The 14,105-nt window shown below is 40.2% G+C and overlaps 1 protein-coding gene across 34 annotated transcripts in view; it reads right to left on the bottom strand.

The window, feature by feature from the left end:
• Positions 1-14,105, bottom strand: part of Dlg2 (discs large MAGUK scaffold protein 2) — a 2,051,694-nt gene that overhangs the window by 199,802 nt on the left and 1,837,787 nt on the right. The gene's annotated exons all lie outside the window — the stretch shown is intronic.

Genomic DNA, 14,105 nt, shown 5'->3' with positions numbered 1-14,105 from the left:
TACAGAACTGTGCTGTTTGGGGTTTTTGTAATAGTTCTGTAAAGACTCAGCCCTGCAAGGGCATACAGTGCATCAAATACTTTCACTCTGATGAGTCAGTCTCTCAGTGACCAGGAAGGTTTCTGAACCACCAAATGCCCGAGATCAGATTCTAAGGAACTTTTGGTGCTTTTTGAATTTGGAGGAGACAAGTAATCCTAGTGATTAACAAGCCCATCCCCTCATTGTGTCTGTAAAGACACTGTGGCAAGAAAACATTAATGACTTGCCCAGGTCACATAGTTCATAATTCCTAAGGGTGACAGGAACTTGAACCTAAGCCCAGGTCTTTTGATATCAAACACAAAGTCTTTCTATCCTCCTCGGCTGACCCCAAGAATAGAAGCCACGAAAATTGTAAACCATGCAAATGAGAAAGGATATTATTAAACAAGAATTTTTAAAAGGAAGATTGTAGGTGAGCATCATGCTTGAGCCTTGTTTCCTATCTGACAGAGGTTTGTTCGATGTCGAAAGGTTTTTCAGGTATCAATTCCTCTAGAAAAGACATTTTGAATAATAATGGCAACCATTTATTGGGCACACATGCCGAACAGTTTTCTAAATGTTCAGCACGCACCAATTCATTTTATCTTTACACTGCTCCTATGAAGTGCATCCTAGGATTAAAAATACATTACAGATGAAAAACAAAAACAAAACAAAAAACCAAGATTCAGAGAGTAACCAACATTCTAGACAGAATCACACATCAACTACCCAGCAGAAATGGAGTCATTCCCTAGACTCCAGTTCAAAGCCCACACTCCCACATACCGTCCTACCATAGAAATCATTTGTGTTAAACTGCTCACAACCGATGGACAACAGGCACACTTATTGATGATCTTTTGCAGAAATAATAAGCCAGTGGTCAGTGATTAATTGGTTTTAAAAAGCTTCAGCTCTGCCAGTAACTGACTATATAAGCTGTTGTTTTATTTACAATAGATACTGCAAAAAATCAAGCAGAATATATCAGAAAAATAGTATCCATCCCTCCTTTTAAGAACATGTATTCACAGACTGGTACTATTGTTCCTACCACACTTCTATTATGAATATTTATGTGTGACTTTTCTTTTCTCCCAAGTATCTTTTAAATGTCAGTTGTTCTTTGCCAAATAGTCTTCCTGGGTGTTATGAAAGAACAGGGGGAAATCCAGAGACGTCTGGTATTCATGCTGCCAGGCACCACTAGGATGAAGGGTTTCTTGGGAGAATGGAAGACCACAGGGGCCTTGCTCAGGGATGCAAAATCAGTCCAGCAGCCTTTCTGTCTCTCAACTTCACCTCTTCCTTCTACTCCAATCTGCTAAGCTCACTAGATTCGTTCTACTTCATCTGATGAACTTGCCAGTCTAGGAAAGCGCACATCCAGTATGGTTCCTATCTATTCTGATGCTCCACTGATGTCTTTTGACCTTCTTTCAAATGAACATCTGTCACCAATCCCATACAAATTATGATTTTTGCACAGACCCATCATTTCCTGTCATTAAATCAAGGTGTGCCAGGGAGACAGGCATCTCTCATGTCCAACTCCTCTGAAGTCAACATAAATTATTATTGTCGCTATTAAAAACTGCTATCTGGGGGCTAAGAAAATGGCTCACCTGTTAAAGCAATTGCAGAGCAAGTATGAGAACCAGGTTTTGGATTCCCAGCGCCTGTGTAAACGCCAGATCAGTGCAGCAGCCCACCTGCAATTTGAGCTCTAAAGACAAGAGATTCCTCAGAGCAAGCAAGCTAGCCATTAGCTCTTCTGGTTAGCTTTAGATTCAGTTGTGAGACCTTGCTTTAATATGGGAAGTAATGAGGAAGGAAACTGACAGTACACACACACACACACACACACACACACACACACACTGTGAATGTGCACACACACACATGCATACCATTCACTCCTACATAAGAGGAAAAGGAAACTGCTTTCTTTAGGTGGGGTACTGGTACACACCTATTATGCTTAGTACATGAGAGGTAGAAATGGGAATCTGACAAGTTCAAGGCCAACCTGTGCTACATAGCAACACCCTGTCTTTAAAAAAGGATGGGAGGGGGTTGGTGGGGAGATAAAAGGAAAAAGAAACTGGTGTCTTAAAGGTATGCAATCATCATTCCTTGCTTAACCCTCAGGGTTGGTTAAATCCTGGGGCTTTAGAGATGCTACCGTGCTATGTAGAATATGCAGGTCTATAATGACAGACTTTTTCAGCTCTCTAATTTCCAGAGAATGACTTTGAAGCCAATTTAATTTGATCAAACACAGACTACCCTCCCCTTTGATCACACACAGGCTACCCTCTCATTTTAAACATTCTCTAACTATCTAAGTGAAATATACTCAGTCAAGTGCATGCAAACATAAAGGCACCCATGCACATGTGAATGTGCACACACACAGACATGTACACCATTCACACATACACATGAGAGGGAAAAGACCTATTGTGGCTTGCCCCCCCACTTTCATGGCCATTCGTAATACTAAGCTCTGTAGAAGCAAACGTATGTACTATGACTGAGGGTGCGGGGAGACTTGAGCATGCAAGCTCACAAGCAAAGCCAGGTATAAACACCATGTGTAGCAAAGAGCAGTTGACAACTATGCTTTCAAGATCAGTAGCTGCTTTCTGTGTATGGAGGGAGGGTGCTTAGTCACCTATTGCCTGAAGTAGTTTGGTCCTTTCAATCATTGCCAATCTTTTGACTTGCTATGATCCTCCCAAATCTCCCGGAAGTTACTCCTTTTCTTTTAAAATCACATTGGTTTATCTATTTTTGGTGCATGCCTGCCATGGTGCATGTCCCAAGGTTAGAGCACAGCCGCAGGGAGTCCACTCTCCTTCTACCATAAGGATCCTAGGGATTAAACTCATCACGTTTAGAGCAAGCGCCTCTACCTATTGGCCATCTTGGCAACTCCCCCCACCCCTATCATCCCCCCAGAAGCCATTTCTGTTTTGTCCATTCTCTCTATCACAGATTCTCCATTGGCCTAGCCCATGAAAAATTAACACAGGTGAGCATTTATAACTTCCATGTACTTCTTAGCCTCCCTTTGATGAGTAATCACAGCTTTGCACAAATTCATTACTACCTCATGTCGCCAATTACTCTCAGACATAATGAATTAATTAGAGCCTTACATTTACACAAATATGTATGCATATATATCTTATATAACATTAGCGATGTTAATATTTCTTGGGTACTTAGCTGGTGATAAGCTAAACCCCACGTTTCTCACTTAACCCTTAACCTCACAATGCCTTTTTGAGGTCTACTGTATTGCCTCTGGTAGATGGGAACGCTCTGGCTAGAAAGAAGAGGTGGATCTATTCACACATGGCAGCCAGAATAACCAACAAAGGTTAGGGCTGAAGAGCCTATTTCTTACTGTTAGACCCATAGCTTGTAAGAAGTTGAAACAGCAGAGAATATAATGTATCCACTTGCTCACGTATATTCTTTCCTTGGGTGACTTTACTGTCATTGTACCATGAAGATTGCTCTTACTAAGGTAAATAATGACATCTTCAGTGAGAAAAGTCAATGGCAACAGTAGTCCTGTTTATGTGGCCTCTGCTAAGCACTCATCAGCATCAATTTTCACCTTACTGTTAATCTTCCTTTTCCTTTGTTTCCTAGACTCTTTGATTTTTCTACATTATATGTGGATTCTACTTTTTAAATTGTGTGTGTGTGTGTGTGTGTGTGTGTGTGTGTTTGTGTATGCAGCACACATGCACATGTGCCTGAACACCATATTGAGGCATCATGTGTCTGTTACATCTGCCTTATTCCTCTAAGTCAAGGTCTCTCACTGAATCTGGAAATAGGCTAGTATCCAGTAAACACCAGTACAGTAATTCTCCTGTCTCTGTGTTCCACACTGGGGTTCCAGGTCTATGTGATCACACCCAGCCTTTTAACTTTAATAGTGGGAATTTAAACTTAGGTCCTCATGTTTGTGCTCGGACAACTGAATCATCTTTGCAGTACCCAATTGATCCATTATTCTAAATATTTTCAACTAGCCTTCTACATCCCAACCTCTCAAACGTACCCTACCACTTATCATTAGACCTCTTTGGCTGCAGTTAATCTTAAGGCCATACTGTCAAGGTTCAAATGATATTTGTGCCCACACTCCAAATTCTCATATCTACTATCCCTATCTAAGCTTGACTGTTTAAAACCAAACTTCTAGTTTCCTCACCAAATATGCTCTATTTTCAGTATGTGTATTTTTGTGTATGCACATGTGTGTGCATGCATAGAGGCCAAAGGTCAACTCTGGGTATTATTCTCCAGGAGCCATGCACTGTTATTTATTTGTTTGTTTGTTTTTTATTTGTTTGTTTAGGCAGGGTCTCCCTGATGAAGGCTAGGAGGGCTGACTAGCAAGCCTCAGGGATGTGTCTGTCTCTCCTTTCCCAGTATCAGGGTATCATATCTTGTTATTTCACATGGATTCTAAGGGTGAAACTAAGGTCTTCATGCTTGCATGGGAAGTGCACTTTATTATCCCCTCAACCACTCGGTGTGGAAGTTTTCAATCAATAATATAATCAGTTAGCTGTGCTTGGTCAAAAATCTCAAAGATATCTCTTCTTTTCTTACACTCCAAACCTTATTTGTCATCAAATGTTGTCTTTAAAATATATCTTGAACCTTTCCCACCTCCATTTCTATACTTCCCTTATTTATACCACCATCGTTGGAAGATTTCTTTGATGCCCTTCTGATCAACTTGCTTTAGCTAGTATCTCTCCTACAATCGTTTATCTATCCTGCAGCCAGAGTCAGGCCCTGCCCATCCTCTGCAGCTTCCCACAGTGCATCTCATTTCACTCAGGATCTGTTTATCCACTGCAGGTGGAAGTCTCTGGTTAAAAGTTCCTCGTCAGTGGAGAGACACAGATGCCCCACTTCCTCCTTTTACCTCTGCCTTCTTCCCAACCCGCCTGTTTTGTTTGTGATTGAACTTCAGAGTTTTGTACACTGCCTACCACATCATACTTATATTTATGATGTGAATGTACTTAAAGTCCTAACTTCAAAATGTCTTCGTTTTGATTTCAATTCCAGCACTTAGGAGGCAGAAACAAGCAGATATCTGAGTTTTTGGCCAGGTTATTCTATAAAGATCAAGTTCCAAGATAGCCAGGTTTATACAGAGAAACCCCATGTGCCAAAACCAACCAACCAACCAACCAACCAACCAACCAACCAACCAACCAACCAAATAGTCTTGGTTTCACATATTTCTACAAATTACTTTATTCTTGTAACAAAAATTTCAATTATGAATTTTATTAATTATTAGTTTCCTTAAAAAAACAATCATCTTGCACTTCTGTGGTGCGTTGCAAGCATTTCACAATTGTGCTTGCCACCTCTCCTGTTTGATTGGACAGAATTTCTCAAGAAAGGTTGTTACTGATTCAATTTTGTCCTCCTTTCAAATTTACATCTTTGAAGGCCTTACGAATAATACTTCAGTATGACTTCATTTCAAAATTCAACTGTTGAAGATTGTTAAGGTGAAGTCATACTGGAATAGGGTGAACTCTCAATCCAATGTGACTGTTCTTAGATATTAGCATGAACATAGTAAGAATACTGACTAAAGGCAACAATTACACTTCTAAAAAAATAAGAACTGGTGAGATCCAGGAGAAAATCCTGGATAGAATTTTTTTTTCTAGCCCCATTGGAAGAATAGCAATAGAAGAATGAGAAGAGAAGCCAGTGGCACCTTGATGACTACAGATTAACATGCTTCAATTTTGACAGGAAAGAATTAGTGGGCTGGGATTTAAAGCAAGATCTATATGACTTCGAACTCCATACACAGTAGCAGAGATTCCTAGACACCATCCCTAATCTTCGTGGTCCAAAGAAGAATAAGAAAAATTCATTTTTCTTACTCAGAAAAGCAGGCCTTCTTTGGGTATAGAATTATGTCCTTCCTCCTGTTTGTCTTTCCTTCCTATGGCTTTTGCTATTATCTCTTTGTTTCTGAAATTGGTAGGGAGAAAGTTCATAAATCCGTTGAACTATAAGGGTTTATTTTCTGTAATGCTTTTACTCCATAAAATAAAAAATTCTGGGAACAGATGTTCTAATATTGTTCCTGTCATAAAACACATAAAAGAAAGCTCTTCATATATAGCCACGTTGGGGGATGGAAAGAGGAAAGCTGTGTTCTGAGTTAGCTAGAAAACCTCTGCTTTGTACAAAATATCACATTAATGGCTACAATGTTCTATCAGCAATAAATTAATCTACTGTGCTCCCATATGAAGGACATAACTAAAGTTAACAATATTTATTAACTCAGGCATTGTCTATCATGACACTCTCCTATCACTAATAAAGGTTTCCTGTTTTCTTTCTTTTTTTTTTTTTTTTTTTAATTCTTGGCTTGTTTTTGATCTGATCCACTTTCTTTTGGGTTCAGGACCTGTGGGCTTGTGCAAATGTCTAAGGATTAAATGAGATCACTTCTGCTAAGTATCTAGAACACCATAAAAGCTCTTAGTAAATGCTAATTCTCTTCTAAGAAAGAGGTAAAGCTTTATACCCCCAGAAGGGAAATGGCTTTAGGATTAAAGAGATTCAGAGCCACTGGGTAATTCAGTGAGATTGGTCGGCGGCCCTGGAGAACGGAAGTGGACTTTACCCTTTTGCTGAGCATTCAGCAATCTACACAATGTCTGTAAAACTGGGGTAATCTGCTCTTAGGCATCCATGTTCACTAAATACACATGTATTTATAGAAATAACTATATATAACTCATCTATAACTAGTACAAATTCCACTGGGGTGTATGCATGTGTGTTCTCTTAGGTATCTGTTGGATGAAAATGAAAAAGCCTTCACATATAAGAGCTTTTTTTTTTTTTTTAATTTTATCATTACTTGACCCATCTATTGCCCTAGGATTCTTAGAGAAAACAAACTTTAATGCATTCCTCTGCCCAAGTTTTATCCCAGATTCTCAGACAGTTAAAGAAATCTCTATGAGTATTTATAAAGAGCCTACCTGATATGTCTAGGCACTATATGATCACACTGAAAACTAGCAAAACAATGTAGTCAGCAACAGATTTTTTTTCTGCCCTAAGAAGCTACAGTTCAGGAAGTAAGAAAAGGGCAATAGGTAACTGTAGAGCTGCATAATGTATTATACGGACTTTATCTATGGTGAACAGCACCTAGTATAGCGTGTGACTGTGAAGTCATTATAACTTCTTGGAAAGTGAGATAGTTCATTAGTTCATTCTCTCTCTCTCTCTCTCTCTCTCTCTCTCTCTCTCTCTCTGTGCGTGTGTGTGTGTGTGTGTGTGTGTGTGTGTGTGTGTGTGTGTGTGTGTGTGGTGCCTGGTCTCTTAGTCTTTGTCTCTCTGTCTCTGGCAATGATGTCTATGTATGTATTATGTTGTATATGTGTTGTATGGTACATGCATATGAGTATGTGGAACATAGACCCACGGAGAAGCTAGAACAGGATTTCTGGTGTCTTCCTTGTAACTTATTCCCTACAGACAAGGTCTCTCACTGAGTTGGAAGCTGGGTATACATAGCTATGCTCAGTTTGTAACATGGGTGATAAAGATTTGAGGTCAGATCATACTTACAGTGCAAGCATTCATATCTATTGGATGGTATCTCCAGTGCCCTTTATACTGAATCTTAAATGGACATGGTCTGAATGTATCCTACAAAATTCATGTGTTGAAGACTTAACTCCAATGGCATAGCAGTAGGGTCTATTAAAGGGTGATTTACGAAGGCTCATAGAGGAATTAGTATCTGCATTGGAACAGTGGGTTCATGTCCAGAGGAAAAGCTTTGCCATAAAAGCCAGCTCAGCACTCTTATCAAGCAATTGCTTCTGCATGTTCAGACACAGCAGCAATGCCCTCCCCAGAGCCAAACCTCTGTTCCTGGACTCAAGACTTTAGAATCTTAAAAAGGAAGGTTGTTTGTTTGTTTGGTTTGGTTTTAAAGTATCTACTCTCAGGTATTAGTATCATTATATAAAATGGGCTAACGCCGATAAGGGGGGAAATGACCAGGATATGCTCTAGAGTGAGAAGCCTGTTCCGAGGAGCTGGGGAGAGAGGTTTGATCAAGGAACTCTGGAAAAGTGAATCTTTTACTAGTTTAGTACTTAATAGCCTAGCTCTGGTTGATAAAAAACTAAACCAAACCAGCCAAACAAGCAAACATACAAATGAAACAACAAAACCCCGTAATTTAAGAGTTTAGGAGCGAGGGGCAGTAGTGGTCTTTGCCTTTATCTCATCACTTGGTAGAAATGGGCAGGCAGATGGATTTCTCTGAGTTTGAGACCAGCCTAGTCTAGAGAGCTAGTTCCAGGACAGCTAGAGCTACCCAAAGACACCCTTTCTAGAAAAACCAAAGAGAAAGAAGAAGAGAATAAAAGTTTAGGAATATATATAAAAAATCCATTTTTATGAACTTTTTCAATGCAAGGAAGGCTGGAGCAGAAAATGTCAGATGTTTTATAGTTAGACAGTTCTGATTCATTCAAGCGACCTTTGCAGGCTGCTTAATGTCTCTGAATTGAACCCCACTTTCTTGTCTATAAAATGAGCATGGTACTATCTATCCTATTCTGCTGCTATATTGTTATGAAATGAAAGATGTACAGTATTTTGTTTCCTGTCTGCCCCAAAGTAGACACCAAAGTAAATGTCAATTCATGTGTGAATAATGTTTGTGCCCCTATAAAGAGCCTGTGGCATTCAAGTCAACTTCATTTTCTTCCTGGGATGTATATGTCTGTTTTCTCCCTAGGCCAGTGGTCTCAAAGCTTTGTCAATGTCATTATTTAAAACCATCTGACCACATACACATTGACTGAATTTTTATATGTATAAATTGGAAACCATACAACTATGTAAAACTATGATATGGTGTAGACACAATAATGCACATATATTGAGTTTTAAAGACTAACATAAAAAATTAATAAGAAGAAAATGTCCTAAGTGAAAACTCGCTTATAAAAAAGACCCAATTTCCTTTAGTACTGAGCAGCAGGTAGCACAGATCAATCATTGAAGAAATATTTATAGGCTAACGAGGCAACACTGAAACAGAAAGAAAAAACAAATTGGGTAGTTTATTAATGCCCCTAACTAACTGAACAAATTATTCCTATGTGTGGACTCCAAAGTAGAGGCCAAAGACGACCTGAGGTGCCATCTCTGCGGGTATTGACTATTTTGTTTCTAATTGTTGTTATTTTGAAGATTTTTTGTTGTTGTTATTGGGAGGTTTTGTGGTTTTATTTTGAGTTTTGTTTGTTTGTTTGTTTGTTGAGAGGGTCTCTTTCAGGCCCCAGGCTTCCCAAGTAGGCTAGGTTGACCAGTTAGCAATCCCTAGGCATCTGTCGGTTTTGCATCCCCAGAGCCAAGTGCATGACACCATGCTCAGTTTTTTAAAATGTGGGTTCTGGGGAATCAAACTCATGTCCTCTAGCTAAGCCATTTTACCAGCCCCTGAACCAGTTAGTTTTAAATTTTAATGTACTCTTTATTTTTAATAATAGACGAATAAACAACCAAACTATAACTGACTCTCTTTCCAAAAGGCATTGGGAAATAGTGAAGTAAATTCCTATTTTGTAAAACAGGGCTAATAAGAATGATGGTAATTTGCTGAGCTTTGTGAAGAGACAGGCATTATGCTAATCATTTTCATACACTCTCCTTTGTCTTTGCAATGATCAGGATATCACATTGCATGTCCATAGAAGACATTGGACATGTTTTGGTTTATGTACTGCAAAGCATGGCCAATGGATCAAATCTGTTGTACTGTCTGCCATGGTACCATCTACAAGTCTCCATAATTTTCATAATTTATAAATGGTTGGGGAAAATTAAAATTACAATAATGTATTATTGCACATGGAAAATACATGATATTCACATGGCCTCATAGAAAAAGCTTTCTAGCAATGTATAAATCTTTTTTCATTTATGTTTCTCCTTTGGATGCTTATATACTACAATGACAAGGTTCACTATTTCAATAAAAGCATATTCTATGTACAACACAGTTCTGATCCTTTAAAAATGTTTGTTGGCTCGTGTATATGAATGGAGTCTTTTGGAATTATGCAGATTGTAGCTTGTACTGTTACAAGTCATACTCACAGCAACACTTCTTTTAAATGGAGGATCAAAGGGTTAAGTCACTTGTCCATAGACTTAGAAATAGCCAAGGCACTGGTTTACAGAAAACAATTTTAATACTGACATATGCCTGTGACCAGCCCTTTTCACTGATGGCCACTTCTTTCTACATAGCTTTGGCAGTCACGCCCAAGGTAATTTCCTCACTGTGTCATCTGTCTTCTCTGCTCTCACACTTTGCTTTTAATGTAACCGTGGCTGGCTCAGGCCAAGGTTAGGTAGGGAAGATTCAATAAAACAGCAGCAGGATTTACTCATCCACATACCTTTCATCCTACTTCCTTGGGTCTCTCAAGTATGCATTTGGTTCCTGAATAGAAGGCTCTGATATCTCTGTCTGAGCAGATAGTGATGAAAGCAGACATGTGATGCTATGCTGGAAGCCTCATTATTGGCTCTTTGCCTACAGAAACTCAACCAGCTTATCTTGTTCCCAAGGAGCTTCAAACTTACACTGGCTCAGCTGGTTTCTTCCAGGTTCTCTAACAAGCTGCTCTGCCCAATTGAGATGAGAGGCTGATATGAGGCGTTTCATACCCGTTGGTCCCAGAGAATAGCTGGCTTCCTTTCTTCCTAATTCTCATTGTGTCACAGCTTCCTGGGGTCTCTCAGCCACTCCTGGATTGTCATCAGTTTACTGTAGATGGCGAATTACAATGGCATTTTTCTATCTGTGCACAGAATGTAATTTATAACCTAGTTATGGTGAGAGCTTTACTTCTACGCAAGCACAACTAACAATGCTGGCAGGCCATCAATTACATAAAGCTGTAAGATCAGGTTTCACATATGTTAACCTTAGTGAATGCTTCCCGCAAATGAGGTTTATTATTTCCATTTTAGAGAAGATGACACTGAGACGCCTGCAGGATTAAGCAGTGTACACCTGGAGAGTGAAGGGTTCAAGCATTAAACCTTGAGCTCTCTGACTCCTAAGTACCTTTGCTGTGAAGTCAGTTTCTTGCCATGACAGTTAGAAAGAAGCAGAAAGAGAAGGAAAAGGAGAAGGAGGAGGAGGAGGAGGAGGAGGAGGAGGAGGAGGAGGAGGAGGAGGAGGAAGAGGAGGAGGAGAAGGAAAAGGAGGAGAAAGAGGAGAAGGAGAAGGAGAAGGAGAAGGAGAAGGAAAATAGAAAAATTGGGATGTGCTAATATGCTTCAGTATTATCAGTTTCAAAAATGGGCAAGATTTAAATAAATTAGTAAATTATTTAAAGCAATGTAATCTTCAGCAAATTCATCTGTGAAATGTGAGCAACATATCTACCTTGCAGAGCTGTGAGAATTATATTAATTATATTAATTATATTAATGCAGACAGTATAAGCTGTCTCCTGAGAGGCTCTGCCAGAGCGTGACAAATACAGAGGCAAATGCTCTCAGCCAACCATTGAACTGAGAACAGGGTTCCCAATGGAGGAGTTAGAGAAAGGACTGAAGGAGGTGAAGGGGTTTGCAACCCCATAAAGACAACAATGCCAAGCAACCAGAGCTCCCAGGGACTAAACCACTACCCAAAGAGTACACATGGACAGACCCATGGCTCCAGCTACATATATAGCAGAGGATGGCCTTGTTGGGCACCAATGGGAGAAACCCTTGGTCCTGCCAAGGCTGGACCCCCGATATATGGGAATGTGGCAGGAAGGGATGGGTAGTTGGGTGGGGGAACACCCTCATAGAAGAAGGGGGAGGGGAGATAGGATAGGGGGTTTATGGAAGGGGAAACTGGGAAAGGGGATAACATTTGAAATGTAATTAGTTGGGAAACTTAAAACCTCTCCATTGTTTTGAAAGGCTAATAAAATGATGTCAGTGGGGAAAAATATGCTTAGCAAAAGAAGTCCAGATGAACAGAAACTAGGTTGGTAATTTTGGGGGACTTGGGGTGAATACTGGGAGCCAATGAGGAATTACTAGCAGGCGAGAAGCTTACTTGGGGGTGATGAAAATGCTCTAAGATTGATTGTGGTGGTAGTTGCATAACTTTGAATATATTAAAAATCACTGAATTACATGCTTTAAAGGAATGAATTATATGTCATATGAAGTCACGACTAACATAAAGCACCTTTCCTAAATAGAGCACAAAGCCTTGTACAGAACAAGAGCTTTGTAGGTCTTGGTTTCTGTCATGGTGATCCTGAGCCAGACACTAGCTACTTTGCCAAACTGATGTACTTTTCCTTCCAGAGGTTAAAACTAGACCCCACCCTGGAAGTTGGGTGTGGCTATGTGTCTGAGCTTTGGCCAAGGGAATGTGAGCTCTGGCCCACGTGATAGAACAGAACAAATCTGTCCCATAAAAACATTCCCTTCCCAAGCCTCCAGGCTCTCTTTCCCTCCCAACTGATTCATGCAAATCAATCCTTTGCCCTTAAAAAAACCGCTGGAGATGGAGGAGCCATAGCAGCCATAGGGTAGGGAGGAAAAGCAAAGAAGTTCCTAAATTGTTAGGCATAAAATTGTCTACTGGGCAAAAGGACTGGTTTTAGGTTTTGACTGTGAGAAAGGAAGTTTTTGTTTTGTTCAAATCATTATTCCACTATGCATACATTATGATTAGTTTTAACCCTTCTGCTCTGAGGACAAATTGGATAGGGTGCCCTTGCTAGATTGGGGGTCCTGAGCAGATATCATAAAGGTTGCAGGCTAATTTAATTATGATTTTCCTAGAGATGGGCTGTCACTGGACACTTTTGAGAGAGAATGAAACTTTTAAATTACCTGTGCTAACCTGGGAACTGAGTTCTTGTTTTGCCCTCTAGCCCCTGTCGGTAAGGCCAAATGAACAGTGGGCATCATGCTATCAGACTGTGAGTGACAGCAGCAGCAGCGGGAGGAGGATGAGGTTGCAACAGGCAGCCTTAGTCTGCTGCTCCAGGCTTCTCTCCTACTGTCCTTCATGGAGAACACTGCACCATGACCTCGTCCCTTTGCTAAGAGGGAAAGCAATACAAATCAGAGACACCATCCAATTGGGTTATGTATAGTCCTTGCTAAGTGCTTTCTAAACTATTATCCATCATTCTTTAAATAAGGAAGGCCAAAAAAAAAAAGCTATTGTCCTTTCCAGTGAATAATGCCAAAATATTTGCTATTGTCTCTCCTTCTGAGGATCTGCTGTTAAAAGGAAGAGGTCTGAGTCATTCTTTAGAGAGGGTGAACAGAGGACGTGCAGCCAAAACCAAAAGGTGACAGAAAAGGGGAGTCAATCGTCTGGGTGAGTTTCTTAGGTTTCTGAGTCCATTCCTTTATTTAAGTGTGTCAGACTGAGCCTACAGCTGTGAGGAGCACTGGAGAGCAAAGGGAACGCAAAGTAGAGGTGCATCAGAATCTTATAAACAAAATAAGCACTGGTGAGTTCTTTTACAAAGCTTAATTTGTGGCAAGCCTGTCACCTAAGTATAATAACAATGAGTCCCATGTGAGAGGCAGGGAAACTGAGGCATGAAAGGCTGGATGATGCAGCATCCCTTTGGTCACATAGGTGGTAAATAACAGAGCTGGGCCTCGACCTGGTCCTGAGAAATGCTGAGTGACTTACTTCTCTAGGCACTTACGACTTCAGACCAGTGAGTGCATCACTGTCACAGACAATAGAGTTTCTGGAGAATCCAGAGATTCACAGTGTACCCAAAGTTAAAAGCCTGTTTTTGAGAAAGTGGATGTCCTACAAGGCTGTCTGCACTCAAATATCTTGAGTGACCAAAACACAAACACAACACATACACACACACAAACACACACACACACAAACACACACACAAACACGCACACACAAACACACACACACAAACACACACACAAACACGCACACA

Source organism: Rattus norvegicus, chromosome 1 (assembly GCF_036323735.1).
Source record: "Rattus norvegicus strain BN/NHsdMcwi chromosome 1, GRCr8, whole genome shotgun sequence".
NCBI lineage: Eukaryota > Metazoa > Chordata > Mammalia > Rodentia > Muridae > Rattus > Rattus norvegicus.
Note: the sequence above shows the minus strand (reverse complement) of the source record. Positions and strands in the feature narration are given on the sequence as shown.